This window comes from Bos grunniens, chromosome 4 (genome assembly GCF_055505025.1).
Source record: "Bos grunniens cultivar Pamir isolate PY7600 chromosome 4, Bosgru_T2T1.0, whole genome shotgun sequence".
NCBI lineage: Eukaryota > Metazoa > Chordata > Mammalia > Artiodactyla > Bovidae > Bos > Bos grunniens.
Window position 1 is genome coordinate 47139727 of NC_141168.1, and position 21119 is coordinate 47160845.

Here is a 21119-nt window from a genome sequence, read left to right on the forward strand (position 1 = left end):
CAAATCATCCCACCCTCTCCCTCTCCCACAGAGTCCAAAAGACTGATCTATACATCAGTGTCTCTTTTGCTGTCTCGTACACAGGGTTATTGTTACCATCTTTCTAAATTCCATATATATGCGTTAGTATACTGTATTGGTGTTTTTCTTTCTGGCTTACTTCACTCTGTATAATAGGCTCCAGTTTCATCCACCTCATTAGAACTGACTCAAATGCATTCTTTTTAATGGCTGAGTAATATTCCCTTGTGTATATGTACCACAGCTTTCTTATCCATTCATCTGCTGATGGGCATCTAGGTTGCTTCCATGTCCTGGCTATTATACACAGTGCTGCGATGAACATTGGGGTACACGTGTCTCTTTCAATTCTGGTTTCCTCGTTGTGTATGCCCAGCAGTGGGATTGCTGGATCATAAAGCAGTTTTTTAAGGAATCTCCACACTGTTCTCCATAGTGGCTGTACTAGTTTGCATTCCCACCAACAGTGTAAGAGGGTTCCCTTTTCTCCACACCCTCTCCAGCATTTATTTCTTATAGATTTTTGGATTGCAGCCATTCTGACTGGCGTGAAATAGTGGTTTTGATTTGCATTTCTCTGATAATGAGTGATGTTGAGCATCTTTTCATGTGTTTGTTAGCCATCTGTATGTCTTCTTTGGAGAAATGTCTATTTAGTTCTTTGGCCCATTTTTTGATTGGGTCATTTAGTTTTCTGGAGTTGAGCTGTAGGAGTTGCTTGTATATTTTTGAGATTAGTTGTTTGTCAGTTGCTTCATTTGCTATTATTTTCTCCCATTCTGAAGGCTGTCTTTTCACCTTGCTTATAGTTTCCTTTGTTGTGCAGAAGCTTGTAAGTTTAATTAGGTCCCATTTGTTTATTTTTGCTTTTATTTCTAATATTCTGGGATGTGGGTCATAGAGGATCCTGCTGTGATGTCTGTCGGAGAGTGTTTTGCCTATGTTCTCTTCTAGGAGTTTTATAGTTTCTGGTCTTACATTTAGATCTTTAGTCCGTTTTGAGTTTATTTTTGTGTATGGTATTAGAAAGTGTTCTAGTTTCATTCTTTTGCAAGTGGTTGACCAGTTTTCCCAGCACCACTTGTTAAAGAGATTGTCTTTAATCCATTGTATATTCTTGCCTCCTTTGTCAAAGATAAGGTGTCCATATGTGCATGGATTTACCTTTGGGCTTTCTATTTTGTTCCATTGATCTATTTTAAAGGATTACATCCTTTAAAAATTAACTTCTTTATAAAATGAGTGAGATGGTGGATTTTTTTCTTGATAGAAACACAAATGTTTAATGGTTTTGCATACCAATATAAAGCTAGCAGATGTGGTGAAATTCCAGCAGAACTATTCAAATTGCTAAAGTATGATGCCATCAAGATTTTGCATTCATTATGTCAGCAAATCTGGAAAACCCAGCAATGGCCAAAGGACTGGAAAACATCAGTCCTCATACCCAATTCCCAAGAAAGGTAGTACCAAAGAGTGTGCTAACCATCAGACAGTTACACTTATCTCCCATGCTAGTAAAGTCATGCTTAAAATCTTGCATGCTAGGCTTCAGCATTATATGAACCAAGAACTTCCAGATGTCCAAGCTGGGTTTAAAAAAGGAAGAGGAACGAGAAATCAAATTGCCAATGTTCTCTGGATTATAGAAAAGCAAGGGAATTTCAAAAACATTTATCTCTGTTTCATCGACTATGCTATAAAACCTTTGACTGTGTGTATCCTGACAAACTGTGGAAAGCTATTCAGTTTAGTTCAGTTCAGTCGCTCAATCGTGTCCGACTCTTTGCGACCCATGAATCGCAGCACACCAGGCCTCTCTGTCCATCACCAACTCCCAGAGTTCACTCAGACTCATGTCCTTCGAGTCAGTGATGCCATCCAGCCATCTGATTCTCTGTCGTCCCCTTCTCCTCCTTCCTCCAATCCCTCCCAGCATCAGAGTCTTTTCCAATGAGTCAACTGTTCGCATGAGGTGGCCAAAGTACTGGAGTTTCAGCTTTAGCATCATTCCTTCCAAAGAACACCCAGGACTGATCTCCTTTAGAGTGGAAAGCTATTAGAGAGATGTTAATACCATACAATCTTATCTGTTTCCTGAAAACCCATATGCAGGTCAAGAAACAACAGTTAGAACTCTATATGGAGCCACCGATTGGCTCAAAATGGAGAAAGGAGTCTGCTGTCACCCTGTTTGTTTAACTTATATGCTAAGCACATCATGAGAAATGCTAGACTGGATGAATTACAAGTTGGAATCAAGATAGGAAGGAGAAACATCAACAACGTCAAATATGTGGATCAGTCAGTTCAGTTGCTCAGTCATGTCTGACTCTTTGCAACCCCATGGATTGAAATATTCCAGGCTTCCCTGCCCATCAACAACACCCAGAGCTTGCTCAAACTTGTGTCCATCAAGTCATTAATGCCATCCAACCATCTCAACCTCTGTCATCCCCTTCTCCTCCTGCCTTCAATCTTTCCCAGCATCAAGGTCTTTTCTAATGAGTCAGTTCTGTGCATCAGGTGGCCAAAGTATTGGAGCTTCAGCTTCAGCATCAGTCCTTCCAGTGAATATTCAGGACTGATTTCCTTTAGAACTGACTGGTTTATCTCCTTGCAATTCTAGGGACTCTCAAGAGTCTTCTCCAACACAGTTCAAAAGCATCAATTCTTTGGTGCTCAGCTTTCTTTATGCAGATAATGCCACTCAAATGGCAGAAAGTAAAGAGGAACTAAAGAGCCTCTTGATGAGGGTGAAGGAGGAGAGTAAAAGAGCCAGTTTAGGACTAAATATTTAAAAAACTAATATCATAGCATCTGGCCCCATTACTGCATGGCAAATAGAAGGGAGAAGGCTGGAAATAGTGACAGATTTCCTCTCTTGGGCTCCAAAATCACTGCAGATGCAGACATGAAAGCAGAAGACAATTGCTTCTTGGCAGGAAAGCGATGATAAACTTAGACAGTCTGTTGAAAAGCAGAGACATTACTCTGCTAACAAATGTCCACATAAGTCAAGGCTATGGTCTTCCCAGTGGTTAGGTACAGTTATGAGAGTTGGATCATAAAGAAGGCAGAGCACTGAAGAATTGATTTCTTCAAACTCTGGTGCTGGAGAAGACTCCTGAAAGTTCCTTGGACAGCAAGCAAGGAGATCAAACCAGTCAATCATAAGGGATATCAATCCTGAATATTCACTGGAAAGACTGATGTTGAAGCTGAAATTCCAATATTTTGGTCATCTGATGCAAACAGATGACTCATTGGAAAAGTCCCTGATGATGGGAAAAGAAGAGGGCAGGAGAAGAGGATCACAAGGAGGCCTAGTGTGACCCCTCTTTCCATGGGGTCGCAAAGAGTCGGACACAACTGGGCAACTGAAGAACAACAACAATAAAAATCTGATTCCCAATATTTTTGGAAAAATGTTAGTCATTCATCCATATACCTTTAAACCTCTACTACAGACTATAGAATGTTTAAAATAGAGATATTCTTTTTTTTATTGTAGATTGATAATGATTCATGTTTCTATTCATTTATTTTCCTTTTCAAAATTTATATACAGCAAAATTCACCATTTTGGGTGCACAGTTACATTAACCTGTACACAGACATAGATTCTTTTAACCACCAACACTGAGAGGATACAAAATGATCCCAACACCCCCCAAAATTCCATCCTTTGAATTCAAATTCTTTCTATGCTGCTTATTTCTTTCTTTTCTTTTTAAACTTGGCTGTGCCGGGATTCAGTTGCAGCACTCAGGATCTTTAGTTACAGCATATGGTTCTTTTTAGTTGCATGTGCCCCCTCCAATTCTTTTTTTTTTTTTTTTTTTAAACTTTACAATATTGTATTAGTTTTGCCAAATATTGAAATGAATCCGCCACAGGTATACCTGTGTTCCCCATCCTGAATCCTCCGCCCTCCTCCCTCCCCATACCTTCCCTCTGGGTCGTCCCAGTGCACCAGCCCCAAGCATCCAGTATCGTGCATTGAACCTGGACTGGCGACTCGTTTCGGAGATTTGGGAGAATAGCGTAAAATAGAGATATTCTGATGTCTGCAAAATGGAAAGTTTAACGTGATAAAACTGTAACTCTTGGTACTCATTTAGACAGTCAAGTGAAAACTATGAATGAAGGGAAAGGATTTCTCTGATAGATTTAAAAACCATTTCAACATTGGGTTAATTTCAAGGCAAACCATTCACTGAATGCATATGTATTTATACAAACACATACACATATACATATATAATGTGTGTGTGTATACACACACACACACACACACATACAGACATATTTCACCCATGTCCTTAAGAAAATCATCTTCTAATCAGAGGGATGAACATGCAGTAGACAACTTCAATAAAACTGTAAGTGCTATACTTATAATTATTAAAAAGGTTATTGGAATTTAGAAGAGAAAGATACTGTCTACTTATTAAAGAAAACAACATACAGTTCAGTTCAGTCACTTAGTCATGTCTGACTCATTGCGACCCCATGGACTGCAGCTTGCCAAGCTTCCCTGGGTTTACTCAAACTCATGTCAATCACATCGGTGATGGCATCCAACCATTTTATCCTCTGTCATCCCTTTCTCCTCCCACCTGCGATCTTTCCCAGCATCAGGGTCTTTTCTAATGAGTCAGTTCTTTGCATCAGGTGGCCAAAGTATTGGAGTTCCAGCTTCAGCAACAGTCCTTCCAATGAATATTCTGGACTGATTTCCTTTCAGATGGACTGGTTGGATCTCCTTGCAGCACAAGGGACTCTCAAGAGTCTTCTACAATACCACAGTTGAAAAGCATCAGTGCTCAGCTTTCTTTATAGTTCAATTCTCACATCCATACCTGACTACTGGAAAAACCATAGCTTTGACTAAAGCTATGGGCCTTTGTTGGCAAAGTAATGTCTCTGATTTTTAATATGCTGTCTAGGTTGGTCATAACTTTTCTTCCAAGGGGCAAGCACCTATTAATTTCATGGCTGCAGTCACCATCTGGAGTGATTTTGGAGCCCCCAAAATAAAATCTGTCACTGTTTTCCCATCTATTTGCCATGAAATGATGGGACCAGATGCCATGATCTTAGTTTTCACTCTCTTCTTTCACTTTCATCAAGAGGCTCTTTAGTTCTTTTTTGCTTTCTGCTATAACTATGGTGTCATCTGAATATCTGAGGTTATTTTCCCAGCAATCTTGATTACAGCTTGTGCTTCATCCAGTCCAGCATTTCTTATGATGTACTCTTCATATAAATTAAATAAGCAAGGTGACAATATACAGCCTTGATGTACTCCTTTCTCATTTGGAAGTCCAGTTCTAACTGTTGCTTCTTGACCTGCATACAGCTTTCTCAGGAGGCAGGTCAGGTGGTCTGGTATTCCCATCTCTTTAAGAACTTTTCACAGTTTGTTGTGATCCACACAGTCAGAGGCTTTGTTATAATCAAGAAAGCAGAAGCGGATGTTTTTCCTGAACTCTCTTGCTTTTTTGATGATCCCAGCAGATGTTGGCAATTTAATCTTTGGTTCCTCTGCCTTTTCTAAATCCAGCTTGAACATCTGGAAGTGCATGGTTCATGTACTGTTGAAGCCTGGCTTGGGGAATTTTGAGCATTACTTTGGTAGTGTATGATGTGAGTGAAATTGGGCATTAGTCTGAACATTCTTTGGCTTTGCCTTTCTTTTGGATTGGAATGAAAACTGGCCTTTTCCAGTCCTATGGCCACTGCTGAGTTTTCCAAATTTGCTGGCATATTGAGTGCAGCACTTTCACAGCATCATCTTTTAGGATTTGAAATAGCTCAACTGGAATTCCATCACCTCCACTAGCTTTGTTGTGGTGATGCTTCCCACTTGACTTCACATTCCAGGATGTCTGGCTCTAGGTAAGTGATCATACCATCGTGATTATCACCACACAGAGGTACATCAAATAGCTTGAGTCATTTATTTCCACATGGCTGACTTGGAATGTAATAGTCAAGGATACTTTCCATTGACCCAACCAATGCTTTGCATCATTACTTGTGTCTGAACCACTCAAGAAGTCTAAGAGAAAAAGGACTACTCAGAAGTCTGTCACATATATAGAAGAAACAGCTAAATAGCGTCCAGTTTCAGAGAATGTACTATAATTAAATAATAACTAAAAAATGATACAACATATCTAATGGTATCTGAGTCTAAGAACAGCACTGAACTGGCCAATCAACAAAAAGCAATTTGAGAGGCAATACATTTAAAAGTACTAAGATGTGCAGCATGAAAATTACACTGCTCCATTAAGAAGGAATGATGGCTTATTCAAAAATAAGCTGCCAACAGACAGTATTTACTCCTATGTAAAATTCTTATAGATTTCAATTTGTACAAGCTGAGCAGACCGTCTCTAACTAACTCAAAAGAACAAATTTTCTCACATTGCTGTTCCAGAGTAGAGGCTGTACAGTGAGGTAGAAAAGAATAGACTTGAAAGTCAGAAAACCTATCCTTGGATTTCACTTGCTGGAAGAGGAAATTCAGTATGTTGTTTCTTAGGATTCTCCTTTGAAAAAAGCAGACAATAATAGCCTTTGGGCTTCTCAGGTGGCCCATTCAGTATAGAATCCACATGCAATGCAGGAGACCTGCGTTTGATCTCTGGGTCGGGAAGATACCCTGGAGAAGGAAATGGCAAAATACTCCAGTAATCTTACCTGGGAAATCACAGAGGAACCTAGCAGTCCCTGGGGTTATAGTCATTACAATGACTTGGACATGACTTAGAGACTAAACCCCCATCACCCTATGTTTCTTGGGCTTCCCAGGTGGTGCAGTGGTAAAGAATCCACTTGACAATATAGGAGACATAGGTGACGTGGGATCAGTTCCTAGGTTAGAAAGATCCCCTGGAGGAGGAAATAGCAACCCACTCTAGTATTCTGGCCTGGAGAATCTCACGGACAGAGGAATCTGGCAGGCTACAGCCCATGGGGTCTCAAAGAGTCAGACACAACAGAACACTCATAGGTTTTAATAAGAACCAACAGGCTATTAGACATATAACCCAAAATGTTAAAATTGTAACTTTCCCTAAGTTGCCAAGATTTGTTAGTTATGACATACCAAAGATACATTGCCAAATAATAAATCTGTAAAGGAAGTGACCAAGAATCAGTTTCAGAAATCCCTCAGGAATCCCTCAGTCAGATAGAGATCAAAATAAAAAATGCTGGTCAATAGGAATATAAGGTAAAGCCATACATGCAATTTGAAAGTTTCCAGTAGTCACATTAAAAATAATAAAAACAACAAAGGTGAAAATAATTTAATAATATATTTTATTGGACTCAATAGATTTAATAGCATTTCAACATGTAATAAACATAAAAATTATGTGATGTATTGCATTTTCAATACTAAATCTGAAATTAGGTGTGTATTCTATATTCATACGCACATGTCAATGCAGAGCACAATTCATGTGCGTGATAATACCACATGACCATACTGTAGTATCAGATAGAGTAAGGACTAACACAGTGGTTCTCAAAGTGTAATTCCTGGACTATATCACCTGGGAACTTGGTTAGAAGTACAGATTCTCAGACTAATTCCAGATATATTGAATAAGAAATTCTGGAGGTGAGAGCTAGCATTCTGTGTTTTAACAAGCTCTTCAGTTAATTAGGATATCTACTAAAGTTTGAGCACCACTAGTTTAAAACAGCATGATTCTCAAATACTGATATGGATGCACATCACTTAGGGAGCTTGCTAAGTGTGGAATTTGGTTCATAGGTCCCATGTGGGGCCTGAGCTATTTCATTTTTAATAAGCTTCCAGTTACAAAAAAGCTACCAGGTACAAAAAAGATCATGACCCAGATGACCATGATGGTGTGATCACTCACCTAGAGCCACACATCCTGGAATATGAAGTCAAGTGGGCCTTAGGAAGCATCACTATGAACAAAGCTAGTGGAAGTGGTAGAATTCCAGTTGAGCTATTTCAAATTCTAAAAGATGATGCTGTTAAAGTGCTACACTCAATACGCCAGCAAATATGGAAATCTCAGCAATGGCCACAGGACTGGAAAAGGTCAGTTTTCATTCCAATCCCAAAGAAAGGTAATGCCAAAGAATGTTCAATCTACCACACAATTGCACTCATCTCACACGTTAGCAAAGTAATGTTCAAAATTCTCTAAGCCAGGCTTCAACAGTACATGAACCATGCACTTCCAGATGTTCAAGCTGGATTTAGAAAAGGCAGAGAACCAGAGATCAAATTTCCAACATCCATTGGATCATAGGAAAAGCAAGATAATACTGTGGAAAATTCTTAGATAAATACCTGATCACATGACCTGCCTCCTGAGAAATCTGTATGCAGGTCAAGAAGCAACAGTTATAACCAGACATGGAACAACAGACTGGTTCCAAATCGGGAAAGGAGTACATCAAGGCTGTATACTGTCACCCTGCTTATTTAACTTATATGCTTATTTAACTTATATACATCAGGTGAAATGCTGGGCTGGATGAAGATTGTAATTAAGGTGGAATCAAGCTGGAGTTAAGACTGCTGAGAGAAATATCAATAACCTCAGATATGTAAATGCCACCACATTGGCAGAAATTTAAGAGGAACTGTAGAGCCTCTTGATGAAAGTAAACGAAGAGAGTGAAAAAAAACTGGCTTAAAACTCAACATTCAATAAATTAAGATCATGGCACCTGGTCCCATCACTTCATGGCAAATAGATAGGGAAACAATGGGAACTGAAAGAATTCATTTTGGGGGGCTTCAAAATCACTGCAGGTGATGACTGCAGCAATGAAATTAAAAGACGCTTACTCCTTGGAAGAAAAGCTATGACCAACTTAGACAGCATAATAAAAAAAAGAGACATTACTTTGCTGACAAAGGTCTGTCTAGTCAAGCTATGATGTTTCCAGTAGTCATGTATGAATGTGAGAGTTGAACTAGAAAGAAAGCTGAATACAGAAGAACTGATGTTTTTGAACTGTGGTGTTGGAGAAGACTCTTGAGAGTCCCTTGGACTGCAAGGAGAGCCAACCAGTTCATCCTAAAGGAATTCAGTCCTGTACATTCATTGGAGAGACTGATGCTAAAGTTGAAACTCCAATATTTTGGGCATCTGATATGAAGAAATGGTTCATTGGAAAAGACCTTGATGCTGGGAAAGATTAAAAGCAGGAGGAGAAGGGGATGACAGAAGATGAGATGATTAGATGGCATCACTGATGTGATGGACATGAGTTTAAGGAGGCTCTGGGCGTTGGTGGTGGGCAGGGAAGCCTTGTGTGCTGCAATCCATGGGGTCACAGAGAGTCAGAGATGACTGAGTGACTGAACTGAAGCTTCCAGTAATGTGGATGCTGTTGATCCAGATGATACTTGAGTTAATCAGGGACTGAGCAGTGGTGCTCAACCCCAGTGTAATCCCCAGGGTTGAGAACACAGGTCTATAATCTGAAAGAGGCTAGGGAGAGTTTTATAAGGCAGATTATTGGAGAAAGAATGGCAAGTCCCATCCTCCCTTGGTAAGCTATAATGTCATTTGTACTTCTTTCATCTAAAGCTTAGTATGGGTAACTTTAAGGAGGCTTCTTGAAGAATTTGCGATAGTTCTCCTGTAGTTGGGAGGACTTGGTGTTCCATCTTCAAGTTCGTGCCCATGATACCTGTAGTAGTAGGAATGATGGCAGTGAGTTTACTCTGGCAGGGGAGCCAAGGTGAGTTGGTGCCTGGGAATAAATTCCCTTTTAAGGTGGATAAATGGATGTTTGTGATTTTCTGTGGTCTAAATACGAATGCTGAAGAAATGAAAACTTATGTCAAAACACCTTTAGTCCTGACGAAGAGGATTACATGAAAGCTACAACAGGATTTCAAAGCCAGATCCTGGATTCAATGGAGCAGAGAAAACGTGGAAGATGGCTGGTCATCCAAGAGCCCCAGCCAGAAAGAGAAAAACAAATATCATATGATATCACTTATATATTTAATCTTTATATATATATATACATACATACATATATGAATAAACGTATTTACAAAACAGAGATAGACTCACAAACATAGAAAACAATCTTATAGTTTCCAAAGTGGAAAGGTGGAGGAGGGATAAACTAGGAGTTTGGGATTAATAGGTACACACTACTTTATATAAAGAGATGGTTGGAAGACACCACGGATTCAATGGACATGTACTAGGGCAAACTCTGGGAGATGGTGAAGTACAGGGAGGCCTAGCATGCTACAGTCCAAGAGGTTACAAAGAGTCCAAGACTTGGCGAATGAACAACAACAACAACACCCTATATAAAATAGATAACCAACAATGACCTTCTGTATAGCACATGGAAATATACTCAAGAACAAACACATGAAAAAAAAAAAGAGAGAGAGAGAGAGCCTCAGTGCTATTCTGGGAATTACAGCTAAAGGGGCTCTGCATGGGAGACTGTTTTGTATCTATGAGAGCACACATGAGGGAAAGAGTATTTTAAATATTATAACATTTTATTTATATATGATACATACTTATATATGTACAAAATAAGTATTATTATATGCTTATACTTATTATTTTTACATACCCAGAAGAGGTCAATTAAGAAACAGCCCTGAAACCCCGCATTCTAAACCAGGAAGGATCTCTAAAGATCTTCTGATGATTACCTTTGTCCATCTCATAAGGAATTTTAGCCAAGTTTCTGGTGGAAAAGGGTCTTCTACCAGAGACCCAAGGCTCAGAACATTAATATAGAGAACATTAGCATTCATTTTCCTACTGAAGGAAATTGTAATGCCTCTTGCCTCACCCTCCCCTTAGCAACAAAAGGATAATAGTCTTTTACTGATCTTTAGCTCCTTCTCTAATCTAATTAGTGTTTTCTCTAGAACATCACAGGGCAAAGGTGATGCAGGGACTCCAGTCACTCCCCACAACAGATCCTGTTGCAATAACAACAGAAGTCACCCGGGGGCCCCTTTAATGAGACAGGACCAGAGCTCAATGACCCCAACTAGATAGCCCCTCGTCAGGCTGAAGAAGTTACAGAAGATAGATCTCTGCCTTTCATCTTCCCAATAAAGTTTTTTGGGGGTTTATGTTTCTCAGGGAGGATTTGAGGCTGAAGGTAGATGCCACCTTACTCTCTGCCCCCCAGCATGAATCAATTGGAGATTCGTCCCCTGTGGACTGAAATTCTAAGACAAGAATAGCAGGACAATTAAGAGAGGATGGTGGGCCTTGCCCGGAACACATAGTTCTCATCTTTGAAGTCAGGAGACCTGCCTAACCATGCATATGCAGAAAAGCTCCTTGGAGGTCAAAAGGGGAGTGATGCCAAGGGATGTTCTACCCATACACCTTTTTGGTAGAATCCATCTTGGCTAAGAAATGTGTGCATGCACATCGGAGGTTCCTGAGATATAGCAAATATGGACCTGAACCGGGCAAATTAAAATGATTGGCCAAAAGAAACCTCAAAGAAATGCCCCATAAAAGTAACTCAAACTGCCATAAGGGTACAACTCAGGGACTTCTTTCTATCCCATATGTCTATCCACATATACTGCATGCTTTTTCCTCTTAATAAATACTTTATTGCTTCACTAAAAAAAAAAAAAAAAGAAAAGAGAGAAGGGTTGTGGAGATTAAAAGAATGTGTTGGGCTGTGCTGTGCTGTCACTTCAGTTGTGTCCAACTCTGTGCGACCCTATGGACTGTACCCCACCAGCCTCTCTGTCCTTGGGATTCTCCAGGCAAGAATAGTGGAACAGGTTGCCATTTCCTTTTCCAGGGGATCTTCTCAATGATCAAACCCATGTCTCTTAAGTCATCTGCATTGGCAGGAGGGTTCTTTACCACTAGCGCCACTTGGGAAGAGCAAAAATGAATAGTCATGTCAATGTCATAATGGCATCTTGTGAGTCCTGTTTATTCAATACAAAGACTAGGTGTTTTATAAAGTCCTATATGCACTGTCTGTAGTTTTTTTTCCTTCAAATAAGCAAAGGATAGATGAAAAGGGAAACCACTGATCATTAAATCAATTACAAAGAAAAGCTGGATCCTAAAATTAACACTGAATTTTATCAGGGCATCATAAATAATCAATAAAATAAACATTTTCTACCAAGATCAAGAGAATATGTCACTACAGAATGAAAGTCTGTTAAAATTATTTACTTTGAAGTTTCCTGTTAACAGCATATCTGCATGCTATAGCTTTGACTCAATAACATTTTTTCTTACAAAAGAAAAAAAAATCCATTTCAAAGTGCTCTAGAAGAGAACACTGACTGCTAAGAAATTAAAAATCACAATTAAATGGGTTTGTAGGTTTTACTGATGTATGTTGGTTTTTGATCAAAACATATTAACTTCCAAGTTTGAAAAGAAAAAGATATACAAAGAAATTTACCGTAATTGACCTGCTTTCTTGTGAGTTTTAATTTCTATTATTTCAAAACAAAATATTTCCTGTTAATTCAGAGCTTATAAGCTCTGAATTGAACCAATTTGGCATTATGTATCATGCACGATACTTTATTCACAAAGATACAGGTTTCCTCCCTAAAGATCCCCTTACACTGCTTAGAAGACATGATGGATTATAGAATGTACAGAAAAAAAACCCTCCACATGATTTCAATGAATGCTTAAAAGTGGCGTATGTGAGAAACAGTTATTGTGGGTGTAAAGGGTGGCTGAATTTTCTTCAGGAGAAAAGCATTAAAATACCAATAGTTAGTTCAACAGTCAATAAATAATTGCATTAATCTCTGGGGGACATCTATACGCCAGGCTTTGGCTTTGGAAGATATGAAAATTTGCCTCCTAAAAAATATGAAATAAGTATAGTAACATAGTTTCATAGCCCATAATAAGGCCTTGTTAGCCTAGAAGTTGTTGAAATTCAATCTGCAAGTCTAATTATCACTCATAACACTATATTGACTCAAATATGTCACCTTTTCCCAACACAGCTTCCCTTTTTGTTAGGTATACTACTAGGAAGGAGAAGGCAATGGCAACCCACTCCAGTACTCTTGCCTGGAAAATCCCATGGACAGAGGAGCCTGGTAGCCTGCAGTCCGTGGGGTTGCAAAGAGTGGAACACGACTGAGCGACTTGACTTTGACTTTTCACTTTCATGCATTGGAAAAGGAAATGGCAACCCACTCCAGTGTTCTTGCCTGGAGAATCCCAGGGACAGGGGAGCCTGGTGGGCTGCCGTCTATGGGGTCGCACAGAGTTGGACACGACTGAAGCAACTTAGCAGCAGCAGCATACTACAAGGAAGAAGAATTATAGAAGTATTAGAATTCTGAATTATTTCAGACTCAGCAGTCTCCAAATATTGTTGACATTATCAATTCTAACAAAATATTTGAAGTGACAATAAATTCTAAAGATGATTAAATGTTGACCTAAAAGTAATCTTTTAGATCAGAACCGTCTTCTATTTCTCAAAGGAATGTTATGTTTTCTGGTTGAATGTGTGCTTATGAAAAACTGATAATGAAGGGGGGATTTTTTAAAATCATACTCTATTATTAGTATCTATTAAGCACTGATGCTATGCCAGGCAGGAACTATGTTGGAATCTAGAGGAAAAAATGAGTGAAACACATCTCCTGACCTCTGAAAGCTACAATTAGGAATAGAGTCTGACAAGTAAATACACAATTCACAAAAAATATTAGGTATTGCTACAAGAGATGAATAACGGGCTATTTTAACAGAGATTGGAACAATTAACTTTGTCTGGATAAACTGGAAACAATTTCAAAAGAGAAGACATTTTAAAAGGGGAAAAGGGAGGAGAGACTGGGACATATTTGTTGCATATGAATGATTGAAAGATGGAGGAAAATGACAATTCAGAATCCATTTTTTACTGAAGTTTCAGGCTTGTGTCATCACTTAGTACCTTAGTGGACATGTAATAGCTTTTCAGTAAACATGTGATGATTGAATGATTCCAGCAGATGCAGGATAAGGAAATATTGATGCCTCATCCTATACTTGTATCTGTTCAGCACGTTTGACCTTCTTAAAAAAAAAAAAAAAACACACACACACCTGCAGCTCTCCATCCATAGCTCTGATGAACTAGGAAAGAGGTAAGAGCTACAACGAGTTACAGAGAGAATGTTCTGCTTCATGTCTTCCAGTCTGGGCCCCCAGAGTATCCCTTTAATTAATGCCAAGCAAGTATGTCCTCGAAAAGTACATGCTGCTAGAAGAAAATTCTGGAGCAACACAAAAGTTTCTGTTTAAAGAAAAATAAAAAGGTAATGTTCAAAAAAGGAAGAAGGACATGCATCTTGAGTTTAATTCTAAAAATATGCATGAAAAGAATAGATAAGGAGGCAAATCCAAAAGATAGAATAATTATTCTAGTAAAACCAATAATACTGTTCTTATAGCTATGTGGCCTATAATTTATGAAAATTCTCTGCATATCATAAAAGGTTTGCAGAAGAGTGATTTCAGAATTTAAAGGCACTGCTTCCCTCTTCAGAGAATTACTAATTAGAAGAACTGGAAAGGTGGAGGGACACATATAACTTTCACAGTATGCCCACAAAGTGAGTAAGAGTGGCAGAATGAAGGTCTCTACTAGAGGTTGGCACATTATACTAAAATTTGTAACTGTATATCTCCATATCATCAAGGGCTATCTTATCAGGTTTTGTCTTCTCATCACATGGAAAAATACCTAGCCCACAGGAAATGCTTAAGAAAGGTTGAATAAATAAATAAATGTCTAAATGGTGAATTATATATTATGAAGCAGCAGCCTTCCAAACTAATGATATGTGACTATTCAGTCTTTGACTACAAGGTCAAAATATCAAATGAAATGTATGCTTTAGTGCAGTAGTTGGTAAACTTTGGCTGTAAAGGGATAGACAGTAAATATTTCAGGTTTTTAGCGCCAGAGAGTAACTGTTGCAACCTTTCAACTCCTTCATTGTAGTGTGAAAACAGCCAGTGTTAGTCAGTCATGTCTGACTCTTTGAGACCCCATAGACTGTAGCCCACCAGACTCCTCTGTCCACTCCAGACAAGAATGTTGGAGTGGGTTGCCATTCCCTACTCCAGGGGATCTTCCTGATCCAGGGGTCAAACCCTGGTCTCCTGTATTTCAGACAGATTACTTACTGTCTGAGCCACCAGAGGGAGGGTGACAGCCAGGAGCAACAGATAAAGAAATAGACATGGCTAGTTCCAATAAAACTTCATTTATAAGAACAGGCAGTGAGAAGGATTCCCAAGCCCCACTTACTTTGTACACTTTTGTTAAAGATATGGATAAGAAATAAAACTTTAAATAATTTTATACCATTAAAAGTTAGATATTAGAGAAAAACAAATTAATATTAGATCTATAAAATTACAAAACGAAATTTCAGAACTTGTTGGTTTACTATAAGGTGAGCCTGGTGGGCTGCAGCCCATGGGGTCGCGAAGAGTTGGACATGACTGAGCGACTTCCCTTTCACTTTTCGCTTTCATGCATTGGAGAAGGAAATGGCAACCCACTCCAGTGTTCTTGCCTGGAGAATCCCAGGGACGGGGGAGCCTGGTGGGCTGCCGTCTATGGGGTCACACAGAGTCAGACACGACTGAAGCGACTTAGCAGCAGCAGGGATATAAAGTTTTTAATCTCCTTTGATCTAGAGGAGTCTATAAGAAAAGTATGCAATGTACTACTGAATTATATTGCTTAAAGATCTATTTTCATTGAAAGCAGCAAAGGCTTTGGACTATTATTGCTTTGTGGAAGAAAGATGAGAAGAGGGCAGAAATGAGGAAGGAAAATAAGGGGGAGGAGGAGAGGAAGGGAAGGAAGAAAAAATAAGAGAAGGAAGAGACCAGTTGTATGTTATTGCTTCAGGTTTTATAGCCATACGAAAACGTATTTGCCTGGCAAGATTCACATTTTCAGAAATAACTCTGTTCCATGTTCTACTGCAATACTAAAGCTAAAAAATTTTACAACCCTGATATTTATGCAATTTATACAGAAAGTTTCTATCTTGTTTCCAAAATTGGAAGAAAGTGATGAATGCTATGATACAAAACACAGCTTAAAAAAAAAAAAAAAAAAAAAACTCCCTTCTCTCTAAGCAATCATGTATATGGCATATAATTTTAACTAATAACCGCAAAGTATGCAAAAATTTATTGGTTTCTTCAGCTACATAATGAGTTTGACTTGCAGGCACCAGAATTTAATGTTAGAAGTAAACAATTTGTCCTCATTTCCTCCTCCCTCTTATTTTTTTCCTAGATTTGACTAGAGATAAAAGGGGAAAAAAGTCACTCTAATGACAGTAATTGTTGCCTAATGGCAAACATGATGTCAAATTAGCCTAAGTGTCCATTTAGAAGCAAACTTTAATGTGGCTTGCTAAACTATTAAGGGTATTAGTTAAGACATGGAATTGATTTCCTTTACCCATTGCATTAACCTCATCTTGCATACTCATCAGTTTCTTATACACGGCAAAGCAAATGCACCTTGATGTTTTATAAAACTGAATTTAACATCAAGCCATTCACTTTTAAATGCTACACATTCCTATAATAGTAAAAGGGTGACTAAGACAGTCAGAATCCTCATTACTGGTAACTAAATGAATTTTCAGTATGAGAGTCCTCATGGAAAATGAATTTCATGTCACTGTACACCAAATGTAATTAGTAGCAAATAGGCTTTATTTTGATAGGGTTATAGGTTCTTTGATCCATAAAACCTAGAGATAGGTACTTTTTAACCTAACTGAAGGAAGTTAGAGAAAGATCAGCACTTTAATGACAATCCAATTTCTACTTAACAATGAAAAAGGAAATAATCTGATAAAGGGTTAATATAAACATTGTGTATATAAAACAATAAAATTCTAAAATGTATATTTAATAATAAGTATATATGTGAAAATAATAAATATATATGTCTAATAAAATTGTGTATATTCAGAAATCAAACCTAATAATGCCATATAGATTGAGGATGTAAACAGGATATAGTCAACCATCTAAGGCAGCACAGTGCTTCTGGTCACCACTCTGGACTAGAAAACAGCTGAGCTTTTATCAATAATTTAATGCTATGAATTAATTACTTCAGTAATTAAATGTTATGGAGCAACATTTCCTGTTTGAAGAATCTGCTTATATTTTTAAAGCAATTTAGAAATCTTTTCTTCCTACAAATTTATCCATTCATAACCTAGCCCATTTTAGGCACCTCATTCACAGTAGGCACCATGTTCCAGACACTGTGTGATCCCTACACTCAGCAAATTGGTTGAAACTAAATAGTCTTGTAGTTAAGAGAAGATATGAACCAACACCACATCAAACTGTATAAAACTGTGAAAGTGAAGAGAACTAGCCAGATAATAGGACAGCACAATACTGAGAATATTAGAGAGCACTCACATTTACAGAAAAGAAAAAAAGGATACAAATTAGTGGCAAGAGCAAAGAAGATTCACTTAGACAAGGAAATAAGGAGTCAGGGTTTTTTGGTTTTTTTTGTTTGTTTGTTTTTTTCATCATTAAAGATATAATTTATGCACTGATTTTTGACCATAGAGAGCCCCAATTCTATTTTAACAAAACATTGTTTAAAAAAAGTGTAATAATATTAGTAAGTTTCAACATTATGTAAGGACCCTAGCAACTTAATTATTGTCTTACTAAATATCATTACATGATAAGTATATAAGATCACTTTTGGATAATTACTACCAGTAAAAAGTTAAGGCTGACAATTTTTATTATTAAATTTCCAGTATATCTAGAAAAGACAAACCCAATTAACATATCTTAGAAATGTCTGAATAGTAAATTCCTATTATTTTTAAATGCTTTTAATAACTCTAAGGAAGTTAGCATTAGGGAAGGGCTACAATGTTGAATCACAGTCTTCTCCAGTTTCACAGACACTTTAGGGTGAGGGTGGTTGTAGAGTATTTTTAAATTTCTGTTGGTAATTTTTCTATATATAAACCTCTTTATACATAGTTTTTATTTTTTTATTTTATTTTATTTTTTAACTTTACAATATTGTATTGGTTTTGCCATATATCAACATGAATCTGCCACAGGTATACACGTGTTCCCCATCCTGAACCCTCCTCCCTCCTACCTCCCCGTACCATCCCTCTGGGTCATCCCATTTACCAGTTCTAGTCGTCATTTATGAACTCCACACTCAAAAGAACATGTCCATTTATATTGTTCATCAACTTTTTCTTGCTTCTTCAAAATTGTTTACTATTCTTTTATTAGTAATATTATTGGTTACTTTTTCAATTTAAATTGTATTCATAAATCTCTGCCTCTTGTATCATCAACCTTAGATCTTTACATAAAGATGACTTTCCCTTATTCATCATCTCCTGAATCCCCTCCAAATCTATTAACTATATCTTTCCTTTTATGCTACTGAAGCTGAAAAATGCACATGTTATTCTCTAGGTGCGTGCTAAGTTGTTTCAGTCACATCCAACTCTTTATGACCCCTATGGCTGTAGCCTGCCTGGCTCCTCTGTTCATGGGATTCTCCAGGCCAGAAAACTGGAATGGGTTTCCATGCTCTCCTCCAGGGATCTTCCTGATCCAGGGATGGAACCTGCATCTCATGTCTCCCATATTGGCAGGTGGGTTCTTTACCAATAGGGCTACCTGGGAAGCCATTATTCTGTAAATTATATGTAAATTAAATGAAAATTTGATGAAAGACATTTTAAGTTGACCATTTGGAAGCTTGGTAGGTGTGTTCTACCTAGACTTTTTAGGACACCATGGACTAAGGCTGACTTATACCTGAAAAATGTAGAATGCTGGATTCCATGGGTGGCAGGCTTATCTGTTATGCAACAAAGTCCAGTTTAATCACTAAAGCTGTGCTGGAGTAGGGGGAGGTTTTAACTTTGATAGAAGCTCACAGAGATGTTTACAATATTACACCTGTCAAGAAATACTAATGACTGCAGTGAGAATACTCTGTGTGCATGTTTGTGTATAACCAGATGACTTTTATTATTTGAAAATGACTCTAAAAGTCCAACTACCCCAAATTCACACACAGTTGAGAAAATATAGCCACTTGCCATGAGGACAGGAAGCGATATAAATAAACATGGTTACAGTTATAACACATATTTTAGGGGGCAATTAGCTAATACAGAAATGCTAAGGTTTCACTCCTATATATAAATATAAAGACAAAGCAAGTGAGAATTTCCAGAATCAGTATTTTTTTTAAAAAAGTACAGATGAGGCTTAGCTTTATCCCAAACCCACTGAAACAGTTTAAAAAGTGAGGTCTAGGTCACTTGGTCTTTCAGCTAGTTCCTCTTGTAGTTTTGATGCACAGTTCTGATTGTTTATTGCAGTTGAATGTTGGAATCAGTTTAGTTATCCCCTATGCCTGTTCTCATTCCCCCCTCCAAAAAAAATCTGGAAGTTCTATGCAACATATATAAAATTATAAAAAAGTATATCCAATAAAATTATACAAACGTATATCCAATAAAATTATACATAACACTATATTATGTATAAGTATGCACATGTAAAATATACACAAACACATATACACATACTAGCTACTGTTATATATGATATTAAAAAGAAATATCTAAAGAATTTGGTGGAGAGATTTAGAATGTTGCTTGGTTGTCTTCAAGGTTCAATCTATACACAAGAATTTGTGAAAGACTTCTTCCCTGAAGAAGTTTAATATACATGAATTCCTCGATTCCCGCTTAACAGAAGATAGCATATATTAAAATAACAAGATAATTTAAACTCAGAATTTTTGCCTCCTAAGTTTGTGATCTTCTACCCACAAACTTCATAATTGTGCTTCATTTGGGATTACACATTTATAATAAACATTTGAAAAAGTCAAGTGATTCTAACTGATTGCCATACCAATCCCTGTCTGCTTTGTATTACTTAAAGATAAATGACATGTCATTAGATACCAAAATTATCCCAATAAGCAGCAAATACTCTCAATTCAGTGGAACAAGGGAAACATAATGCAGCAATTAACAAATGGCTTATAAGGAAAGACTTATGAAATGATAGAGTAGTCAGATTTCAATTTATATGATTGACATTTCTTTCCAATGCTCTACAATTCATGTAGACAGAAATAGATGGGCCATCTGTTTTCAAGTTTCTCATCTTTTTATAGCTCAGACATATTTGTGAGAGCCAAACATTAAGGGGGAAATGGCCTTCCTCATATGTGGTTTGCCATTTCTCATTTCTCCTTTACAAGGTTAAACTTTTGTAGAAGAACATCCAACATTCTAAGAGCAGAAAATAGTTTCTACTCATACATCCACTTTATGTGTGGACTTACAGATTTATACAGAACTGATTTTGCTTAATGGTGTTAGACAAATCCACTGATTTAGCTTCTAAAGCACATAGAAAAGAAGTAGGGAATCTCCTTGATCAATGTCTCCAAGTCTTCTGAACACATGATTTCAGCCCATGATATAAGAAAAAAAAAATTTTTCCTATAAGAAAATAAGATGCTGAGTCAAGGTGAAATTTCTGCTTATACCATGATGAGATAAAGGTAGAATGACTAGGTAGCCTTGTCAAGAAAAATACCTCTTTCTGTTATATTGTTTCTATCCTTTATCATTTAAGAGTTCAAGTGTTTACATTCCTTCCTGGGTTGTAAAGCAAGATTCTATTCAACTATTGACACCTGCATGTCACAAATCTTCATATCCTATGAAATCTGTATCTCAAACAGAAAGCTCTCACCCAAGAGTTCTCTCTGAACTGCAATGGATATTTAGGCAAACCATGGTCTAACTTTGTGTGAATTATCCACATATCCAGGAGAAATATCAATAAACTCAGATATGCCTATAACATTACCCTTATGGCAGAAAGTGAAGAAGAACTTAAAAGCTTCTTGATGAAAGTGAAAGAGGAGAGTGAAAAAGTTGGCTTAAAGCTCAACATTCAGAAAACTAAGATCATGACATCTGGTCCCTTCACTTC

The 21119-nt window shown here is 37.6% G+C and overlaps 1 protein-coding gene across 1 annotated transcript in view; it reads right to left on the reverse strand.

The window, feature by feature from the left end:
- ZNF804B (zinc finger protein 804B) overlaps positions 1-21119 on the reverse strand; it is a 517429-nt gene that overhangs the window by 320475 nt on the left and 175835 nt on the right. The gene's annotated exons all lie outside the window — the stretch shown is intronic.